The following is a 23,168-nucleotide window of genomic DNA, read 5'->3' as shown; positions in this document are numbered from 1 at the left end:
GTTGTTCTTGTTTTTTAATCCATCCTGACAAACTCTGATTTTTAATTATTTAATCCATTATCATTTTTCTCTTTTTTATTTTTTTATTGAAGGATAATTGCTTTACAGAATTTTATTGTGTCCTGTCAAACCTCAACATGAATCAGCCATAGGTACACATATATCTGCAGTCCATGGGGTCGCTAGGAGTCGGACACGACTGAGCGACTTCACTTTCACTTTTCATGCACTGGAGAAGGAAATGGCAACCCACTCCAGTGTTCTTGCCTGGAGAATCCCAGGGACGGGGGAGCCTGGTGGGCTGCCGTCTATGGGGTCGCACAGAGTCGGACACGACTGAAGCGACTTAGCAGCAGCAGCAAGCACACATATATCTCCTCCCTTTTGACTCTCCCTCCCATCTCCCACCCCATCCCACTCCTCTAGATTGATACAGAGCCCCTGTTTGAGTTTCCTGAGCTACACATCAAATTCCCATTGGCTATCTATTTTACATATGGTAATGTAAGATTCCATGTTACTCTTTCTATACATCTGACCCTCTCCTCCCCTATGCCCATGTCCACAACTCTATTTTCTATGTCTGTTTCTCCACTGCTGCCCTGAAAATAAATTCTTCAATACCATTTTTCTAGATTCCATATATATGCATTAGAATATGATATTTATCTTTCTCTTTCTGACTCACTTCACTCTGTATAATAGGTTCTAAGGTTCATCTACCTCATCAGAACTGACTGAAATGCATTCCTTTTCATGGCTGAGTAATATTCCATTGTGTATATGTACCACAACTTCTTTATCCATTCATCTGTCGATGGACAGCTAAGTTGCTTCCATTTCCTAGCTATTGTAAATAGTGCTGTAATGAACAAGGGGATACATGTGTCCCTTTCAATTTCGGTTTCCTCAGGGTATATGCCTGGGACTGGGATTGCTGGTCATATGGTGGTTTTATTCCTAGTTTTTAAGGAATCCCCATACTGTCTTCCACAGTGGCTGTATCAATTTACATTCCCACCAACAGTGCAAGAGTGTTCCCTTTTCTCCACACCCTCTCCACCATTTACTGTTTGTAGACTTTTTGATGATGGCCATTCTGACGGGTGTAAGGTGATATCTCATTGTAGTTTTGATTTGCATTTCTCTAATAATGAGCAATGTTGAGCATCTTTTCATGTGTTTGTTAGCCATTTATATGTCTTCTTTGGAGAAATGTCTGTTTAGGTTTTTTTCCCACTTTTTGATTGGGTTGTTTGTTTTTCTGGTACTGAGTTGTATGAGCTGCTTGTATATTTTGGAAGTTAATCCTTTGTCAGTTGTTTCATTCGCTACTATTTTCTCTCATTGTGCAGGTTGTCTTTTCACCTTGCTTATAGTTTCCTTTGCGGTGCAAAAGCTGTGAAGTTTAATCAGGTCCCACTTGTTTACTTTTGTTTTTATTTCTGTTACTCTAGGAGGTGGGTCATAGAGAATCTTGTTTGGATTTATGTCATCAAGTATTCTGCCTATGTTTTCCTCTAAGAGTTTTATAGTTTCTGGTCTTACATTTAGGTCTTTAATCCATTTTGAGTTTATCTTTGTGTTTGGTGTTAGGAAGTGTTCTAATTTCATTCTTTCACATGTAGCTATCCAGTTTTTCCAGCACCATTTACTGAAGAGGCTGTCTTTGCTCCATTGTATATTCTTGCCTCCTTTGTCAAAAATAAGGTACCCATAGGTGCATGGGTTTATTTCTGGGTTTTCTGCCTTGTTCCATTGGTCTATATTTCTGTTTTTGTGCCAGTACCATACTGTCTTGATGACCGTAGCTTTGTAGTAGAATCTGAAGTCAGGAAGGTTGATTCCTCCAGCTCCATTCTTCTTTCTCACACTGCTTTGGCTATTCGGGGTCTTTTGTGTTTCCATATGAATTGTGAAATTTTTGTTCTAGTTCTGTGAAAACTGCTACTGGTAATTTGATAGGGGTCACATTGAATCTGTAGATTACATTTAGTAGTATAGTCATTTTCACAGTATTGATTCTTCCTACCCAGGAACGTGGAATATCTCTCCATCTGTTTATGTCATCTTTGATTTCTTTCATTAGTGTCTTATAATTTTCTGTGTACAGTTCTTTTCTTTCCTTAGGTAAGCTTATTCTTAGGTATTTAATTCTTTTTCTTGCAATGGTGAATGGGATTGATTCCTTAATTTCTCTTTCTGATTTTTCATTGTTAGTATATAGAAATGCAAGTGATTTCTGTGTATTGATTCTGTACCCTGCAACTTTGCTCACTTCACTGATTAGCTCTAGTAATTTTCTGATACTATCTTTAGGGTTTTCTGTTTACAGCATCATGTCATCTGCAAACAGTGAGAGCTTTACTTCTTCTTTTCCAATCTGTATTCCTTTTATTTATTTACTTTTTGTCTTCTCTGATTGCTGTAGCTAGGACTTTCAGAACTATGTTGAATAACAGTGGTGAAAGTGGACACCCTTGTCTTGCTCCTGATCTTAGGAGGAATGCGTTCAGTTTTTCACCATTGAGTATAATGCTTGCTGTAGGCTTATCATGTATGGCCTTTACTATGCGACCCCATGGACTGTAGCCTACAAGGCTCCTCCCTCCATGGGATTCTCCAGGCAAGAGTACTGGGGTGGGTTGCCATTTCCTTCTCCTGGGGATCTTCCCAACCCAGGGATCGAACCCAGGTCTCTTGCATTCCAGGTAGACACTTTAACCTCTGAGCCACCAGGGTAGGTTCCTTAGGTGCCCATATTTTTTTTAAGAGTTTTAATTATAAATGGGTGCTGAATTTTGTCAAAGGCTTTTTCTGTCTCTAGAAAAAGATTATCATACATTTTTTATCTTTCAATTTGTTGATATGGTGTATCACATTGATTGATTTGTGTATATTGAAGAATCCTTGCATTCCTAGAATAAAACCAACTTGATCATGGTGTATCAGCTTTTTGATGTGTTCCTGAACTGTTTGCTAAAATTCTGTTGTGGATTTTTGCATCTATATTCATCAGTGATATTGGCCTGTAGTTTCTTTTTTGTGTGTTGTCTTTGTCTGGTTTTGGTATCAGGGTGATAGTGGCCTTGTATAATGAGTTTGGAAGTGTTCCTTCCTCTGCAATTTTCTGAAAGTTTTAGAAGGATAGGCATTAGGTCTTTTATAAATGTTTGATAGAATTATCCTGTGAAGCCATCTGGTCCTGGGCTTTTGTTTTTTGGGAGATTTTTGATCACAGCTTCAATTTCAGTGCTTGAAACTGGGTTGTTCATAATTTCTATTTCTTCCTGGTTCAGTCCTAGAAGATTGAACTTTTCTAAGAATCTGTCCATTTCTTCCAGGCTATCCATTTTATTGCCATATGATTGTTCACAATTACCTCTTATAATCCTTTGCATTTCTGTGTTGTCAACTGTACAACAGTAACCTCTCTTTTTTCATTTCTAATTTTGTTGATTTGATTCTTCTCTCTTTTTTCTTGATGAGTTTGGCTAAAGGCTTGTCACCTTTGTCTTCTCAAAGAACCAGCTTTTAGTTTTATTAATCTTTACTACTGTTTCTTTCATTTCTTTTTCATTTATTTCTTTTGGGATCTTTATGATTTCTTTCCTTTTACTAATTTGGAGAGTTTTTTTCTTCTTCTTTTCCCAGTTGTTTTAGGTGTAAAGTTAGCTTGTCTAGTCGATGTTTTTCTTCTTTCTTGAGGTAGGATTGTATTGCTATAAACTTACCTCTTAGAACTGTTTTTGCTGCATCCCGTAAGTTTTGAGTTGTCATATTTTCGTTGTCATTTGTTTCTAGAAATTTTTTGATTTCCTTTTTGATTTCTTCAATAACCTGTTGGTTATTTAGAAACATGTTGTTTAATCTTCATGTGTTCGTGTTGCTTACAGTTTTATTTTTTCCTATAATTGATATCTAGTCTCACAGCATTGTGGTCAGAGAAGATGCTTGATATGATTTCAATTTTATTAAATTTACTGAGGTTTGATTTGTGACCCAAGATGTGGTCTATCCTGGAGAATGTCCCAGGTGCACTTGAGAAGAAGGTATATTCTTTGCATTTGGATGGAATGTCGTGAAGATATCAATGAGATCCATTTCATCTAATGTATCATTTAAGACTTGAGTTTCCTTACTAATTTTCTGTTTTGATGATCTGTCCATTGGTGTGAGTGGGGTGTTAAAGTCTCCTACTATTATTGTGTTACTGTCAATTTCTCCTTTTATGTCTTTTATTGTTTGTCTTATGTATTGAGATGCTCCTATGTTGGGTGCATAGATATTTACAATTGTTATGTCTTCTTGGATTGATCCCTTGATCATTATGTAGTGTCCTTCCTTATCTCTTGTAATCTTCTTTATTTTAAGATCTATTTTGTTTTATGTGAGGATTGCTACTCCAGCTTTCTTTTGCTTCCCATTTGCATGGAATATATTTTTCCATCCTCTCACTTTCAGTCTATACGTGTCTTTAGGTCTGAAGTGGGTTTCTTGTAGATAGCATATAAATAGGTCTTGTTTTTGTATCTATTCAGCCAGTGTATGTCTTTTTGTTGGAGCATTTAGTCCATTTTCATTTAAAGTAATTATTGATATATATGTTCCTATTACCATTTTCTTAATTGTTTGTGGTTGATTTTGTAGATATTTTATCTTCTCTTGTATTTCTTGACTATATAAGTCCCTTTAACATTTGTTGTAAAGATGGTTTGGTGGTACTCAATTTTCTTAATTTTTGCTTGTCTGAAAAGCTTATTTCTCCATCAATTTTGAATGAGATCCTTCCTGGGTGCAGTAATCTTGGCTGTAGATTTTTCCCTTTCCGTACTTTATATATCTTGCCATTCCCTTCCGGCCTGCAGAGTTTCTGCTGAAAGATCAGCTGTTAAGCATATGGGGTTTCCCTTGTATGTTATTTGTTGCTTCTCCCTTGCTGCTTTTAATATTCTTTCTTTGTATTTAGTCTTTGTTAGTTTGATTAGTATGTATCTTGGCATGTTTCTCCTTAGGTTTATCCTGTATGGGACTCTTTGTGACTCTTGGAGTTGAGTGACTATTTCCTTTTCCATGTTGGGGAAATTTTCAACTATGATTTCTTCAAAAATTTTCTCATACCTTTCTTTTTCTCTTCTTCTTCTGGGACCCATATAATTCGAATGTTGGTGCATTTGATATTGCCCCAGAGGTCTCCGAGACTGTCCTCAGTTCTTTTCATTCTTTTTACTTTATTCTGCTCTTCAGAAGTTATCTTCACCATTTTATCTTCCAGCTCACTGATTTATTCTTCTGCTTCAGATATTCTGCTATTCATTCCTTATAGAGTATTTTTAATTTCAGTAGGTGTGTTGTTTGACTCTGTATGTTTATTCTTCAATTCTTCTAGATCTTAGTTAATTGATTATTGCATTTTCTCCATTTTGTTTTCAAGGATTTTGATCATCTTTACTATCATTATTCTGAATTCTTTTTCAGGTAGTTTGGCTATTTCCTCTTCATTTATTTGGACTTCTGTGTTTCCAGTTGGTTCCTTCATTTGTGTAGTATTTATCTGCCTTTTCATTATTTTTTTTATCTTACTGTGTTTGAGGTCTCCTTTTCCCAGGCTTCAAGGCTGAATTCTTTCTTCCTTTTGGTTTCTGCCCTCCTAAGGTTGGTCCAGTGGTTTCTGTAAGCTTTCTATAGGGTGAGATTTGTGTTGAGTTTTTGTTTGTTTGTTTTTCCTCTGATGGGCAAGGGTGAGGGAGGTGGTAATCCTGTCTGCTGATGACTGGGTTTATATTTTTGTTTTGTTTGTTGTTTAAATGAGGTTGTCATGCACAGAGTGCTGCTGGTCGTTGGGTGATGCCAGGTCTTGTATTCAAGTGGTTTCCTTTGTGTGCGTTCTCACTATTTGATATTCCCTAGGGTTAGTTCTCTGGTTGTCTAGGGTCTTGGAGTCAGTGCCCCCACATCAAAGGCTCATGGCTTGATCTCTCTCCAAAGACCACCCTAGGTCCAATCTACCAAGATTTTCACCCAACATGAAAGGGCCTTTATTTGAGTTCCAAAGCCAGTGTGCAACATTAACATTCTATATGAAGCCTGGCATGCTGCAGTCCACCATGTTGCAAAGAGTCTGACACAACTGAGCAATGGAACAATAAAATCATTCAATATAAATAAATATGATTAACATGATATGGTTGCACTTACAGCTACAATTTCATTGCTTGGTTTCCTTTTGCCTCTTCTGCTTTTTGTTCTCTGTTCAATCTTTCCTGTATTCTTTTTGGATCATTTTTAAAGTGCTTAGGATTCTACTTTATCTACTGGATTTTCAGTTATTTTTCTAAGCATTAAAATATACATTTTTGAGCTTTCACAGTCTACTTAAGAGTTCATTTCATTACCACCCCATATAAAATTGAAAACTATACAATTATATAAGTCCATTTAATATGCACCCCCCTCATTATTTATGTTATAATTGTCTTACATATGATATCTACATATAGTACATTATAAGTATCACAAGGCAGTGTTATGATTTGGCTTTTTAATTTTCTGTGCATTTTAAAGATACTGAGATGAAAATACTCTTTCATATTTACAATTTCTGATATTCTTGATTCATTCTTGAAGATTTAAGATTCCATCTGGTGTTATCTCACTTCAGCTTGAATAACTTCCTTTAGCATTTCTTGTGTTGTAGGTCTGCTGGCAATGAATTCTCTTAGCTTACTTTTATCTGAAAATGTCTTTAATTTGTCTTCAGTCTCAAAGGATATTTTCACTATACATAGATTTCTGGGTTAACAGGATTTTTCTTTTTCCTTCTCTGTACTTAAAAAATATCATTTCACTTTTCCTAGACTCTATAGTTACTGATAAGAAGGCAGTGCTGATTTGAAGTACAGTGCCCTGGAAGGTAACCTGCCATTTTCTCTGACCACTATCAAAATTTTCTCTTTACCGTTGGTGTCCAACAGAATATGATGTGCATAGGTACAGTTTTCTTCAAATTAATCTTGTTTGAAGTTCACTGAGTTTCTGAATCTGTAAATGTACACATTTCATCAAATTTTAAAAAAATGTGGCCATTATTTCTTCAAATATTTTCCTTTCCCATTCTCTTTCTTGTCTTCTTCTGAGACTCCAATTACATATATGTTAGACATTTTTACTTATGTTACATAGATCTCTGAGGCTCTATTTGTTATTCTTTAGTTTTTTAAATCTTTCTTCTGGGACTTACCCAGTGGTCCAGAGGTTAAAACTCCACCTTCCAGTGCAGGGGATGTGGGTTCAATCCCTAGTCAGGGAACTAAGTTCCCACATACAGTGGAGTATGACCAACAATTAAAAAATTAAAAAAAACTCTTTTCTTTCTGTTCTTAAGAATAAAATTTGCTTCTGTTCTATCTTTAGGTTCATTGACACCTTCTATTATTTCCAATGGATGTAAGCTCAGTGAATTTTTATTTCAAATATATTTTCAGTTCTGGAATCTCCATTTGTTTCTTTTTTGTAGTTTCCATTTACTATATTTTTTACTCATTGTGAGTGTACCTTTCTAGCCTCATTGAGTATGGTTATAAAAGCTGTTTTAAAATCTTTGCTAATTCCCACCTTTGGGTCATCTTGGAATTAGACTTTTATCTTCAGAAGGGGTCACATTTTTTTGGTTCTTCATATCTTATGTAATTTGGGATTGTATTATGTGAATGTATGATGCAAATATTTTGAAGCAAAGACTCTAAAATCTGTTCGAATTCTGTGAAGAGTACTGATTTGTTTGTTTTAGCAAACAATTAATTTGATTATATACAAGGTGAAAACTATCTCTTGGGTGGCAGCTCAAACTTCAGTTCAGTTCTTTCATCTCCAGCTGTGCTAGCTTGTATCTCGGAGAAGGCAATGGCACCCCACTCCAGTACTCTTGCCTGGAAAATCCCATGGACGGAGGAGCCTGGTAGGCTGTAGTCCATGGTGTCGCTAAGAGTCGGACACAACTGAGCGAATTCCCTTTCACTTTTCACCTTAATGCATTGGAGAAGGAAATGGCAACCCACTCCAGTGTTCTTGCCTGGAGAATCCCAGGGACAGGGGAGCCTGGTGGGCTTCCGTCTATGGGGTCTCACAGAGTCGGACACGATTGAAGCGACTTAGCAGCAGCTTGTATCTGCTTCACACATTCATGATTCAGGAGTCAGTCAAAACTTTGGGTTTTATTTATACACGGAATCGGGAGCTTCCTCATCCGCCTTTCCGCTTTCCAGAATTCTAGCTTAAGGGCTTCCCTGGTGGCTCAGTGGTAAAGAATCCACCTGCCAATACAGGAGACACAGGTTTGATCTCTGGTTCAGGAAGATCCCACATGCCACAGAAGAACCAAGCACACGACCCTCAACTATTGAGCGTGCTCTAGAGCCTGGGAGCTCAAATGCTGGTCTCCTGTGTTGAAGCTACTGAAGCTCATGTATCCTAGAGCCTCTGCTCTACAACAAGAGCAGCCACCTCAATGAGAAGCTCCTACACCGCAACAAAGAGTGGCCCCCGCTTGCCGCAACTGAGAAAGTCTGCAACAACAAAGACCCAGCACAGCCAAAAACAAATAAATAAAATTATTAATTTAAAAACAGTATTCTAGCTTCATTTTCCAGGGGCTGTTGTTGCACTGAACCCTGTTCCTGGGGTCTTCAAACTAAAAAGATTGTGGTTTTTCTACTGGAGTTAGTCACCCGAAGTGACATTAACCTCACCATGCATACCCTCAGTCGAAAAAGCCATAAAATGGGGAAATCACTCTGCACTGAGCCCGCTTCTAAGTTTTGAATCTGAAGTTCCTTTCAGAATCTACCTACTTATTTTGACTCTCTAGGGTTGTCAGGTAGTTTTTCTCGCATACTTTACAGTTTCTGTATGTGAAGATCCCAGGTTCAACAGCACATACTTAGCCATACTAGAAGTGGAAACAAGTGAAAAACATTTAGGAAATACTCTTTTGCACCTCCCAGTTCCTCTCAAAATATTTAACCTTCATTCACTACCTCACCTAGTGATACTTGGTTTTGGTTTTAGGTAGAAACATAAGTCAGAGCTTCCTTGATCACCCTGCCAAGTACATGAGAAGATGTGGAATGAAAGTACAGCATAAAGTTAAATGATAAAATGATAAAACATCAATCAGATCTGGCAGTAACACTGGCAGCATTTAATCTCAAAGCAATGAGGCTTATACGGGTTCATGACTACCGGAGATAATCTACATGGTACTTTGCCACGTTATTTATTTTACCCTAGTTTTTTGATCTCAGATATCTCTATATCTTGCCTCATTGAAAACTGCAATAGGTAATATCCTATGAGAAACAGGATATTGAAAATATCCTTAGTCAGTGATACAGAATCAGTAAGTGCACATTTCCTTCCCATAATAGTCCTTACCATCTCTTAAGAGCTTCTGTATGCCAAGTATCTTGCTTATCACTTTATAATAATTGCCATTTAATCCTTCATAAGCATTCTGTGAGGCAGTTCCCATAATTAGCCCCATATTTTGGAGGAAGATACCAGAGTTCAGAGAGGTTAAATGAGTTAACCGAGATTACACAGCAAATGGCAGAAACCTGTCAGTCTCCTCAAAGAAAAGAAACAGTGAAGTATAGGTCTTCAGAATCATGAAGGACATGCCTTTTACTATGAAGAGAGAAAAGGGAAGTCTTTCTAAGCAAAGAGAAATAGGTGGAGATGCTAAAAGTCAAAGTTATAGAATGCAATTCCTCCTTCTGCTAATAATTAATATTAAAATACTCCTCTTTTAGATCTATATATTTCATATTGACAGCTTTCATGTTAAAAAGAGCTTTGCTTCAGGGCTCAAAAACACTAACCAGAACCATAACACAAGGATCAAACAATTCTGTGCAAAACTCACACCAGGGTTCCATTTCAGCTCATTTCATTTACCATCCTTAAGCCTTCTTCATTTTCCAGAAAAACCCTCTAGACAGGAAGGTGATTCACCAGAAAGAAGTCAGGGCCATCAAGAAGTGAAGATGTCTGACTCATCCCTCCATAATCTGCATTTGGTGAGTATTTCTAGAAAACACAGCAATGTGTCACAGCCCTACACATTTGAGGGATAGTCTTGCCCGATTTTGTAAACTTTGCATAAATCTATAAGTTTTAAACAACTGTGGAATACGAGAGACTAGAAGGCAGACAATGTAAAATGGAAACAAGAGAATGGATCGTGACTGAAAACATAATAAATGTTTGTGTTCTGACACATGGGGCTGTTCAATATTTATATTTATTACACATGCTAAATTGTTAGCTGAGACTTTGGAATGGGGAGATACTGTGAGTGGAATAAAGATGAGAAGGAGTGAGAGAAGAGGAAAGGGGGATGTACATATGAGTTCCAGGAAGGGTTTAAATGAACACTGTCCACTGATATCATGCCAGGGAAGTATTGCCCATATTCACGTATTTCCAGTCCTTTATTGCTATTTTTAAAAATGCATATTAAATGTATCCAGTGAAATCATTCAAATACATACAAAGATGAGTAATTACTTTGTCCTATCCGCAAGTCTTTTTTATAAGATATATTCTTCACTGTCCCAGCAAATGCCACTAGAACTTCCTCTGACCAAGAACAATCCATTGCCATTTTAGGAGGTACATTTCATGTCAGATGTGACCTCCTGCCACTACTAATGCCATCTCATCTCCAGGATCATTCTCAAAACCATGTAAAGCCTAACAACTCGACTATGTAACTGTTTAACCTTACTTTTTACACACAAAAATTATTAAATATGTGTAACTGTCTGGTGGGGGGAGACTAACATAATAGATGTCAATCAGGCAATAGTTAGACTACATTTCATAAAAGGGAAGGTAATGCTTTCTTCAAAAAGTAAAGTCATCACTCCTTATTTAACTGACATAATATTTATACCCTGAGTTTTAAATGGCCGCTACAAATAGAAGTCAGGAGAGGCTAAATTCTCTACGGAAATCGAGCCCTGAAATTCTACCTGTTTAAGGGTTCTATTTTATGTGTACATAGGAATCTTACTGCTATGATACAGATGTCCATAGTAAGTCAGGTATGCCTAATTCTATGAAAAAAATCTGAAATTAAGTAAACACTACCTGCCTGAAGACTGTTACTTCCTCAGAGTGCTCAACAGAAGGGTGCACGGAGTTTCTGCAGAGGCTGTTCGGCAGGTTGGCAGTCCTGGAATACCTACATCAGAAAAGAGAAATTCAGATGATCATTTCTGCAGTGATCCAGATGGCTTATAGGTACAGCTTCATTAGGGACATTCAGCATGAATACTGAGCAAACAGGACTGCATTGGTACTGTTGAAAGGGTAAAATAAAAGCACATGTGTAATGTCTAAGTATTGTCATTGGTCTGCACTGACCCCTACAAGATCACATAAAGGAAGAGGCAGAATGGTGCTCTGAAATTCCATCTTCCACTTCTAGTCAGTCCTGGGCTGTTCTAGCTGCATTGTTATTTGACCCTCTTCATAGTCAGCCAGTACTGCCACTGGGGTTTTCCATTTTGCAGAAAGATGAAGCCAACCTGCCAACCTGTCAGCAAGAGTTCCTCTCTGGTTTTGTGGTTCAGTTCAGTTCAGTCGCTCAGTCGTGTCTGACTCTTTGTGACCCCATGAATCGCAGCACGCCAGGCCTCCCTGTGCATCACCATGTCCTGGAGTTCACTCAGACTCACGTCCATCGAGTCAGTGATGCCATCCAGCCATCTCATCCTCTGTCGTCCCCTTCTCCTCCTGCCCCCAATCCTTCCCAGCATCAGAGTCTTTTCCAATGAGTCAACTCTTCGCATGAGGTGGCCAAAGTACTGGAGTTTCAGCTTAAGCATCATTCCTTCCAAAGAAATCCCAGGGCTGATCTCCTTCAGAATGGACTGGTTGGATCTCCTTGCAGTCCAAGGGACCCTCAAGGTTTTGTGGCAGTCTATGCCAAATCATCTGGCCAGTCTGAAGGGTACTTTGTGGGTCAGTTTACCTACTTTCTTTTGAAACCCTAGTGTCCATGAGAATCAGAAGGAATCTGACAACAGAAGGAACAAAGGTTTGTGGTCCTACTAGCCTGAGTTTCAATTCTAGTAATGCATTTCACCATCTCTGTGTCTTATATAGCTGCTGAACTCCATTGAGCCTCACTTTTCACTTCTGTCAAATGGGCATAATAATATATATATGAAGGGTATATTTATAAAGAGAATATTTTTTTTTAATTAGGACAAAACACCAAGCACAATTTCCTGGCATATGTTAGGGACTTGTATGTAGGTCAAGAAGCAACACTTAGAACTGTTCTTGGAACATGGAACAATGGACTGGTTCAAAATTGGAAAAGGAATATATCAAGGCTGTATATTGTCACCCTGCTTATTTAACCTATATGCATAGTACATCATGAGAAACACTGGGCTGGATGAAGCACAACCTGGAATCAAGACTTCCAGGAAAAATATCAACAACCTCAGATATGCAGATGATACCATTTTAATGGCAGAAAGTGAAGAGGAACTAAAGAACCTCTTGATGAAGGTGAAAGAGAAGAGTGAAAAAGCCAGCTTAAAATTCAGCATTCAAAAAACAAAGATTGTGGCATTCAGTCCCATCACTTCACAGCAAATAGATGGGAAAAAGTGGAAACTGTGACAGACTTTATTTTCCTGGGCTCCAAAATCACTGTGGACAGTGACTACAGCAACGAAATTAAAAGATGCTTGCTTCTTGGAAGAAAAGTTAAGACCAACCTAGACAGAGTATTAAAAAGCAGAGACATCACTTTGCTGACAAAGGTCCATATAGTCAAAGCTATAGTTTTTCCAGTAGTCATGTACAGATTTGAGAGTGGGACCATAAAGAACAGTGAGTGCCAAGAACTGATGCTTTCACATTGTGATGCTAGAGAAGACTCCTGAGAGTCCCTTGGACAGCAAGGAAATCAAATCAGTTAATCCTAAAGGAAATCAACTCTGAATATTCATTGGAAGGACTGATGCTGAAGCTAAAGATCCAATATTTGGCCACCTGATGCAAAGAACCAACTCACTGGAAAAGACCCTGAAGCTGGGAAAGACTGAGGGCAGGAGGAGAAGAGGAAAGATTGAGGGCAGAGGATTAGGTGCTTGGATGGTATCACTGACTCAATGGACATGAGTTTGAGCAAATTCTGGGAGACAGTGAAGGACAGGGAAGCCTGGTGTGCTGCAGTTCATAGGGTCGAAAAGAGTTGCACAAGACTTAGCAACTGAACAACAAAGAACATGAAACAGAGAATAAGTAACCAAAACATATAAGGAACTACTAAAATCAAGAAAAAAGATGAACAAACATATAGAGAAAAATGGTTGTTCAAAGAAGAAATCTCAATGAACAATGAACATTAAAAAAAAGCTCAGAATCACTAGAGTAAAATACATATTTGCATATTATATTAATGGAATTCCATTTTTATTTTGTTAGCATAGTAAACACGGAAAAGGTAGACAAAAGCCAGTGTTGTCTAAGATGTAGGGGAAAAAATAGCATAATACTCTAGTTTACTTCTGGCCAAATCATGAATTGGTATATCTTTCTGGTGAGCAATTTCATTATATTTATCAAAAGTAATACTACAATATCCTATGGTATACTGATTCTTCCTACAGGGTATCCTGGACTCAAGCAACACGGACACAAGAAGACACATACTAAAATAATACTGAAGTGTTTTTGTTTTTGTACAGCAAACTTTGGAAATGATCTAAAGGTTGCACTGGAAATGGAATAGGTCAATAAAATGCACTATATGTATAGGATGGAATATTATGGAGCTGTTAAAATTGATCAATTGATTTTTATGGCATCAATGCAGCTAATTTTTGTAAATACTGTGATGTTAAAAAAGCAACAAGGAAAGATTTAAACATTAAATATTCAAACAAAATAGTGTATATTGGTTGTTGGTATATATGTGTGTGTGCATAAAAAATACAAACAATACACTAAAAACATCCTAAATTTATGGTAGGGAACTTTTGGTAGACAGCTGAGACAATAAAGAGTGGAAGGAAAGCCAAATGTGGAACTTAACAGGGAATTTGGTTTCATCAGTAATTGCTTTGAAAAGAAACAAACACACAAACTGGAAGTAAATCTGACTAAACATAAACAGATGCTCCTTTTTAGATAGTAGGAATACAGATGCCTATTACACTACCTTTTGGACTTGTCTGTATCTTTACATTTTTCTCGAAATAAAGGAAGTAAAGGGAAAGGGAGGGAGGAAGAAAGGAAGGGAGGGGAGACAGGAGGGAGGGGAGAAGGAGACAGGGAGGAAGACGTCCATCACCAGTTCCTGTGTACACTTAAACTGGCCTCGGGTGGTTGGTTTCTTTAAGGATGAAACTCAAAACCAGTTTCATTATCAGTGAGAAGGATGGTGATTCCTCCCTGGTTGGCTCAGCTCAGAGGACTGAATTTAAGTTCAGCCAGTAGAGGGAACCATCTGTCATTTGGAAAGACACTCAGCCCTTAGCCAGAAGAGCCCTTCTGCACATACCAGCGCCTCTGGAAAGAGGGAACATACATTTACAGACCAAGGAAACTTGGAGCACACCATGGACATCTTTTCAACCTTTCTAAAAGGTTCGCTGTAATTTTGTAGAATCAAGGGAACAATATGTCTGATTAGTTCTTCAGCCGACTGAGCGATTTTGCTTTTTATATTTCTCTCCTTGAAGCGAGTTTGCCATTAACCTTGTATGTTCTAGGGTTTGAAATTAAATTCTCCCCCCTCCAAAATGGAATTTTTGCTTTAAAATAAAAGTTAGCTTTAAGATAATTTATTTCTACTAGTAATACTGAAAGACCCTCTTTGAGGTGAGGAGGTCATTCTTTAAAGAGACTAGAATTGCAAAGAGTGTTTCTTTTCTTCTTGGAGGGAGAATCTGTGGAGGAAAAAAAAAGCTTGCAGGAAAGTTCAATAATCATGAAGTGAAAGCCCCAGAAGATCCAATGCTTCCTCCTGGGCCAATACTGTGTTGAAAAATGCCTTCTATGTACACTTCCTTGAGAGACCTTAAGTTCTTGAAGAATCAGTTAGCTAAACTCTTAAAGGAAAATTTGGCAATCCCTGTATCTACATAATGCACCCATGAGGGCAGAAGGCACCAAGGCAACGCTGGACATGCCTCAATTGCTTCGCCCCATCACAGACCTTATATTTAAATATTGCCATCCTTTTGTGTCATCCTAGAAGAAGGGATTTGGGTTGGTTTCTAACAACAAAACAAACACATAATGTAGAAAGGGGATGTTATAAAAGAGTTACCAGTGTAAATGTGCTATTTTGTCCCTTTGAAATTGGGTGATGATAAACACAATTCCACACACGGAAATCAGACTTTGCAGAGCTACTACATGGAATCATTTAATTTGTCTGAGTAAGTACTTACAATAATGTGGCTGCTCTGCACTGCAATAAACATTGGCTTTTCAAATGAACAAATGAAATATGTGATAACTCCTTATTAACAGAACTGCAGCAAAGGACATTAACCAAGGGGGTGGTGCACCAAAGAAGACTCATGGGGGAAGAGAAAAAAATCCCACTCCAATGCTCTGAAAATGAAAATAAAGAATCTTATGGCCCCTGATTCTACATTTTTTTTTTTTTTTTTTTGCTCCTGGCTAAAAACAGGGTGGAGGCCTCACAATGAAGTGATAGAGAACTGTTGCTATTTTGGGTTGTCACAAGGTAACTTATCACACTGCTCAGGACACATGAGGACACTATCAATTTGTTCCTCCAGATCATAAACCAGAGGATGCTTTAGTAAAATAGCATAGGGAGAACAATTTTGCATGGTGGTTAAGAATGTTCATTTGAATCCTGGGCTCCACCAGCCAATTAAGTGCATGACTTTATCGGAATCATCAATCTCCTTTAATGCTCATTTTCCTCGTTGGTAAAATGCAGCAAATAATTTTGCCTTCCTCACTGAGTTATAAGGGGTACATTTTATGTAAAGGGCCTGGAACATGGTTAGAATTTAACAGAAGAAGCTACCATCACCTTTTCTTTTTTTTTTAAGCATCAGCATCATTATTATTATGTTTAACAGTATCCTCATTATTATATTTAACAGTATCCTCGTTTTCATCCATTATCCTCATTTTCATTGAAAATTCATTAAAAGCACAACCCACCATGCTGTTTGGTAATTAGTGACTTTCATTCACTTAACAAAGTATTTAATGAGTATCTAGTAAGTGCCAGACTCTATGATACAGGATGGGGTATGAAGGTGATCAAAATCAAAAGTGATCTATGCCTTCTGGAGCCTGCTAGAGGAGACGAACAGTAGTCAAACAGTCCCACAGGGGGTGAGTATTTTCCACCTGCAGGGAGAGCTCCAGAGGAAGGAAGCAAATCCTTTTCAGAGATACTAAAACAAACGAAGTTGGATTTAATGTGAGAACTGAAGTATGGCTTTCTAGGGAGAGAGAATACAACATTCAGGGGCAGAGTAGTATCTTCATTGTTACTGAAAGTCAGTGCAAAATCGTCCATTGAATGGCCCATTTTAATTGAAGAACTATACCTCCACTACCTGGGGCTTCCCAGGGGGCTCAGGGGTAAGGAATCTGCCTGCTAATGCAGGAGACACAGGTTCAATCCCTGGGTTGGAAAGATGCTCCAGAGGAGGAAATGGCTACCCACTCCAGTATTCTTGCCTGGGAAATCCCATGGATAGAGGAGCCTGGACAGCTACAGTCCAGGCTTGCTAATGACTTAATGACTAAAATAACAACAGTCTCCAATAACTACTTGGTACTGGGCACCTGCGCTGAGCCCTGGGACATAACAGTAAGCAAGACAGATATGAATTCATGCCCTAAATCTTTCCTCCCCATACTTATTTCTCAGTATGAAAACTGCACTAAAGCCAATGTTCACTTCGTAAACCAGTAAATTCCACCTTCAGTTTTGATCCCAAAGAAATTCTACCAGAGTGAAAAACTATGATGCTTTCCCTGGTCAGACAAAGAATTCCCTTTCTGCCTTAGAGACCAGGAAACTTACAACCAAATTTAGTTCTTCCATCCTATGGGTTCATACTAGTAAAGATGATCACAATTCTGTCTTATGGTTATTTTATTATTTGCACATTACCTTTAATTTAGTAAACAGCTTCAAATTCTTTGGGAAGTTGGCTAAAAGAGAGGAGGGAAGGGAAACTAAATGAGGAAAATAAGGGGAGGTTTTTGAGGTCTGGAATTGTTCAAGGTGCTGTTTGCAGTTTTCATAGCATCTCACACAGATGTTGAATGGAAAGCACTTAATAACTTTGGACTGATGCATGGATCAACGTTGAATACACAGCTTTCTTGGCTCAACATGCGTTCCATTATGGGGGATGGGAGGGACTGAAACTTGCCTAGTGAAGTGAAAGTCGCTCAGTCTTGTCCGACTCTTTTCAACCCCATGGACTGTACAGTCCATGGAATTCTCCAGGCCAGAATACTGGGGTGGGTAGCTGTTCCATTCTCCAGATCTTCCCAACCCAGGGATTGAACCCAGATCTCCCACATTGCAGGCGGATTCTTTACCAGCTGAGCCACCAGGAAAGCCCTGAAACTTGCCTGCTTCGCTTTGATTTTCAGTTTGAGAGGGAGAACTAAAAAAGTAGGTGAAAAATTTAGCATGGTTGTCACTTGTCAAACATTTCAGTAACCAAAGAGAAGAACCATGGAGACCACAAAAAGAGCATCGTAAGAGAATGTTAAAGTATCCTGAGAGATTTATTTCAGGCAATAAGGTCCCTGTAATAGAACATTTCTCTCTGTTACTTTAGTGCTAGTCAAAACAAGAGAAATGTCATAGTTTAAACTGATGTCTAAGTAACAGGAAAATGTTAAGTTGCTTTATGACAAAATGGAAATATATTTGTAATTCTATTTCCTGGTGTTCTCTCACTTATGCTGGGGGGAAAAAAAAACAAACCTGTTAGTCCTTTTGATTTAAAACTCCCCATTGGGATAACTAAACTATAATCTGTCTGGTTAACTACCAGGAAGAGGAGGAATAAATTTAAAAGAAATTTAGAAGACACCCACTTTATCAATATCAGAGCATTGTGGAGTTCAGTCTTATTTATAGCTAAATCTACCCCATTCTCACACACACACATATACACACACACGAATGTTGCATTCAAGAGGTATTAAAACATTTCATTCCTGTTCTTAGCTCGACATACTAATGAGAGTTTCTGAATTAATCTCGGATCATGAACTGCCTGTTGATGTGAAATAACAGCAGTAAAGAGTGTACAGCTTGCTTCAAGTAGCTAGCTAAGGCCAGTTTCATAATGCTTCAGTTCTTTGACAGGTAGAAAATTAAATCAATCCTGTATTCACCTAAGATTAAATCATTTCTGTATTCTCCTAAGATTGAATCATTTCTACATTCCTCAGAAACTCTACAGTACTAAAAAGTATATCACTTTTCCAACAAGTTGATAAGCTGAGAAGAAAATAATATTAAGGGATTGTACTTGAGGAAATAGTTAAAAGGGGAAACTCAGAAAACCAGCTGGTGGAGATATATAATGAGGAGATTCTCAAAACGTCAAGGTGAGAGAAGGAAGGAATTATAGCTGAATAACTTTTTTTTTAAGGTAAGTTATTCCTTAAACCAATTACCAAAATGTGAGAGTTCCTCTCATGGTTCTCAACCTTACAGTCTGAAAGGGAACTTCTTATAACTCAAGACTAAGAGAGCCAATTACTTCAGCACCAAGCTACATCCTAAATCCCTGGACTTGGCAGTTCAAAAAAAAAAAAAAAAAACCTCTTGGAAAGTGTTCTTATAAAATCTTCACTAACAGCTCTGACTTTATAAATGTAGATTTTAAAAGGATGAATGAAAACTAACCAATTAGATAGCAAAGTAAGGAAGAGAAAGCACTGAATAAAAGGCCCACTAGAGTTTCAGTTACATCTCCACGAATAACTAGCTCTGAGACTTAGATTATATTTATAATGAAAATCATAATCATGAAAAATTAAAAATCACACAACATATAGCATGCCAAAGACCTACCATACATTAGCTAATATAGCCCTTATTACAGCCTGAGAAGTTCTCATGGAGCTGAGTATCTTGTCCAAGTGGACCCTGCAGTCCTGAGTGGTAGAATGAGGATTCGAACACAAGACTCTCAGACCCCAAACCCCAGCCTTTAATGACCCATTCTGCAGAAAGTTCGGAAACTTCTTAAGATGATCTAAAAGGTTTCTATCAGCAATGAGGTGCTAAAATTTATGAGGCAAGATACTATAGCAGATAAAGCTCAGGTTCTAAAGTGACTTTGTGGCCCAGGAGAGCAGCTTCTTCCCTAAGCCATGGCTCCTCAGATAACACTGCTTACTTTACAGGCTGTCCTAAAGCTTAGAGACAATACTAGAGCTATATGGACTGTAGTCCGCCAGGCTCCTCTATCCATGGAATTCTCCAGGCAAGAATACTGGAGTGGGTAGCCATTTACTTCTCCAGGGGATCTTCCTAAGCCACAGATCAAATCCGGGTCTCTTGCATTGCAGAAGATTCTTTACCATCTGAGCTCAGGGAAGCCCAATAATAATGACAGCTAAAATTAACACAAGGCTTATTATGTGTCTGGGACTGAGCCTTTTTCACACATTAAATCATGCAATCACAGTGACCTAAAGAATATCGTTATTTTTATTCCTGTTTTGCAGATGTGGAAACAGAGGCAAAAACAGTTACCTGACTTAAATCATAGTAACTAAACTGCAGATCTGGGATTTCAATCCAGACAGACTGACTCCCTCAAGAAATCAGATGTATTGCATATAGGACACATATTGATACAAAAAGGACCTCTGTTATTTCCCCAAATCTGCATTAATCCCACCCAGAGTTCAAGATAAATTCAGGAGAACAGAACAAACCATACAGACATCCAGGTGGTTTAATCCTTGGGTTGGGAAGATACCCTGGAGAAGGAAACAGCTACCCACTCCAGTACTCTTCCCTGGAGAATTTCATGGACAGAGGAGCCTGGCGGGCTACAGTGCATGTAGCTCTAGTATTGTCTCTAAACTTTAAGACAGCCTGTAAAGTAACCAGTGTTGTCTGAGGATCCATGGCTTACAGAAGAAGCAGCTCTCCTGGGCCACAAAGTCACTTCAGAACCTGAGTTTTTCCCATTATCGTATCTTGCCTCCATTATCGTATCAGAAAATCAGAAGAAAAAAAAAAAAATCTGACATCAATAGGAACTAGCCAGATAGTGATACATCACATATACCACATATACGCATGCACATATATGGCTAAGATTTGTTTCATTCTCTATATCCTGTCTGATTGCTCCCTTCATGCTGATATCTTATTACTTTCATTTTACTTATAAAATCACCATAGCTCCATAAAAGTTGCTTTTCTGCTTTCAATCTGGGAGAAATTCGGTCTCTTATAAAGATTTATTTTACTAATATATTTTATTTATATATATATAAATATATATAAATATAAAATATTATATAAAAGTATATAATATAAAATATTATATATTTTATATTATATAAAATATATAAAAGTATTTCAACATGAAATAAAAACTAACAAGACATTTTACATTTACATATAAGTGAAGAAGGGCTTTCCAGGTGGCAGTAGTGGTAAAGAATGCATTTGACAAGGCCGGAGACATAAGAGACTTGGATTATATTCATGGATCAGGAAGATCCCCTGGAGGAAGGCATGGCAACCCACTCCAATATTCTTGCTTGGAGAATGCCATGGACAGAGAAGACTGGTGGGCTACAGTCCATAGGGTCACAAAGAGTCAGACACAACTGAAGCGACTCAGCATGCACACATGAATAAATGATGTATTCAAAATTCTTAATATGTTGTGCATTTACAACCCATCTCAAGGCAGACAAACCATGTTTCAATGTTCAGTAACCACACGCTGCCAGTGGCTACCATAGTGGACAACGCAGGGCTAGAGTGACTGGCTTCCTGGTGGGTATTTTAGTTCTCTTTTCTTGGGCTGGTCAAAGTCCCCAGAAAAGTGTTGTCCAGTCTCCTGCCTGAGTGCCACTGTTCTGGGATTCACATGTGGGAAAGGGCAGTAGCCCCAGTATACAGACTTTCACTTGATCCCCATTTTTATCTTCATAGCTCTGTCCTTACCTATGCACAGTGACCCCCAGCACAGACCCTGCGCTTCACCTTCTCCTGCATGGAGGGAGGGGAAGAGGGACAGTTCCCAGGACTAACTATTCAGGTTAGTCAACGACTCTGGGGATCTAATGATTATTTATTGTTTTCTCAACATTATTTTTTACATTCCTTCACTCCTACTTTCATAGATTCATAATGCCACTAATTCCTGACCCCTTCTGGAATCTGTACAGATTTCACCTTTTATCCCTTCTAAATCAGTCTCTGAACTTTTAAGGCAGCTTCTACAATTACATTGTTATCGTCTCCTCAATTCTTTTTGTTCGCATGTTCCCCCTTTTTATTTTTTTAATTTTTATTTTTTGATTTTGCATATTTTTCCAATGAAACACATTCTTTTTTATATTTGAGTAATCCCTTTTTTGTCATAGTATATTACACTTTTCTTCCCACAATTTGCCTTCTCTTTTTTGTTTGACTTTTTCCTGCTATAAAGAAATTCAAAGTGGTGTTTTTCGTTTGTTTGTTTCTGCCAGTTTTAATATTTATGAGCTTCCCTGGTAGCTCAGATGGAAAAGAATCCACCTGCAATGCAGGAGACCCAGGTTCAGTTCCCTGGGTCAAGAAGATTCCCTTTATATCTTGACTTCTTTCGATTTGTCCTTAGAGTACCATTTGATTTGATTTGAAATGCTACTGTCATCATACCGGGGTCTTTTTCTGAGTCCTCTTTTTAATTAAACTTCTTATTTTGAGGTATTTGTAGATTTACATGTAAGTTGTTAAAAAAACTACAGAGAGATTTGAAGTACCCTTTACCCAATTTCTCCCAATGGTAACATCTTGCAAATCTACAGTACAGTAGCAGAATACTGACTTGAATACAGTCAAGATACAGAATATTTTCATCACCATAGCCATCCTTATACTGCCCTTTGTAGCCACACCCATTCCCCTCTCACCTCACACTTCCTTAACCCTTGACAACCACAAATCTGTTCTTCATTTATATATTTTTCTTATTTGAAGAACGCTATATAAATGGAATCATACAAATATAATCTTTGGGGACTGGCTTTTTCCCCTATGGTCTAAATCCCTGAAGATTGCACCAAGTAGTTAGTTTCATGTATCAGTAACTCATTGCTGAGTAGCACCTCCATGGTGTGGATATACTATTGTTTTTCAATCCACTTACCCAATATAGTCATCTGTGTTGTTCCCAGTTTTTGGCTATGACAAATAAATCTACTATGAACATTCATGCACAAGTTTTATGTGAACATACATTTTCATTTCCTCAGGATAAATAAGTGAATACTTTGATAAGAAACTGTGAAACTATTTTCCAGAGTCCTGTTACCATATCGCATTCTCAGCAGCAATATATCGTTTGTCTGCATCCTCATTAGCATTTGGTGTGGTCAATATTTTTTTTAAGCCAGTAAAGTAGGTATATAGTGATGTATCACTGTGGTTTTAATTTACATTTCCCTTTGAGAGTCCCTTGGACTGCAAGGAGATCCAACCAGTCCATTTTGAAGGAGATCAGCCCTGGGATTTCTTTGGAAGGAATGATGCTAAAGCTGAAACTCCAGTACTTTGGCCACCTCATGTGAAGAGTTGACTCATTGGAAAAGACTCTGATGCTGGGAGGGATTGAGGGTAGGAGGAGAAGGGGACAACAGAGGATGAGATGGCTGGATGGCATCACTGACTCGATGGATGTGAGTCTGAGTGAACTCCGGGAGTTGGTGATGGACAGGGAGGCCTGGCGTGCTGCGATTCATGGGGTCACAAAGAGTTGGACACGACTGAGCGACTGAACTGAACTGAACTGATGGCTAATAATGTTAAACATATTTTGATGTTCTTACTTGCCTTCTATAAAACCTCTTTAGTGAAATATCTCTTCATG

The sequence above is a fragment of the Bison bison genome, unplaced genomic scaffold (assembly GCF_000754665.1).
Source record: "Bison bison bison isolate TAMUID 2011002044 unplaced genomic scaffold, Bison_UMD1.0 scf7180017864304, whole genome shotgun sequence".
In the NCBI taxonomy this organism is placed as follows: Eukaryota; Metazoa; Chordata; class Mammalia; order Artiodactyla; family Bovidae; genus Bison; species Bison bison.
The sequence above is the reverse complement of the archived record's forward strand: the minus strand, read 5'-3'. Positions refer to the sequence as shown.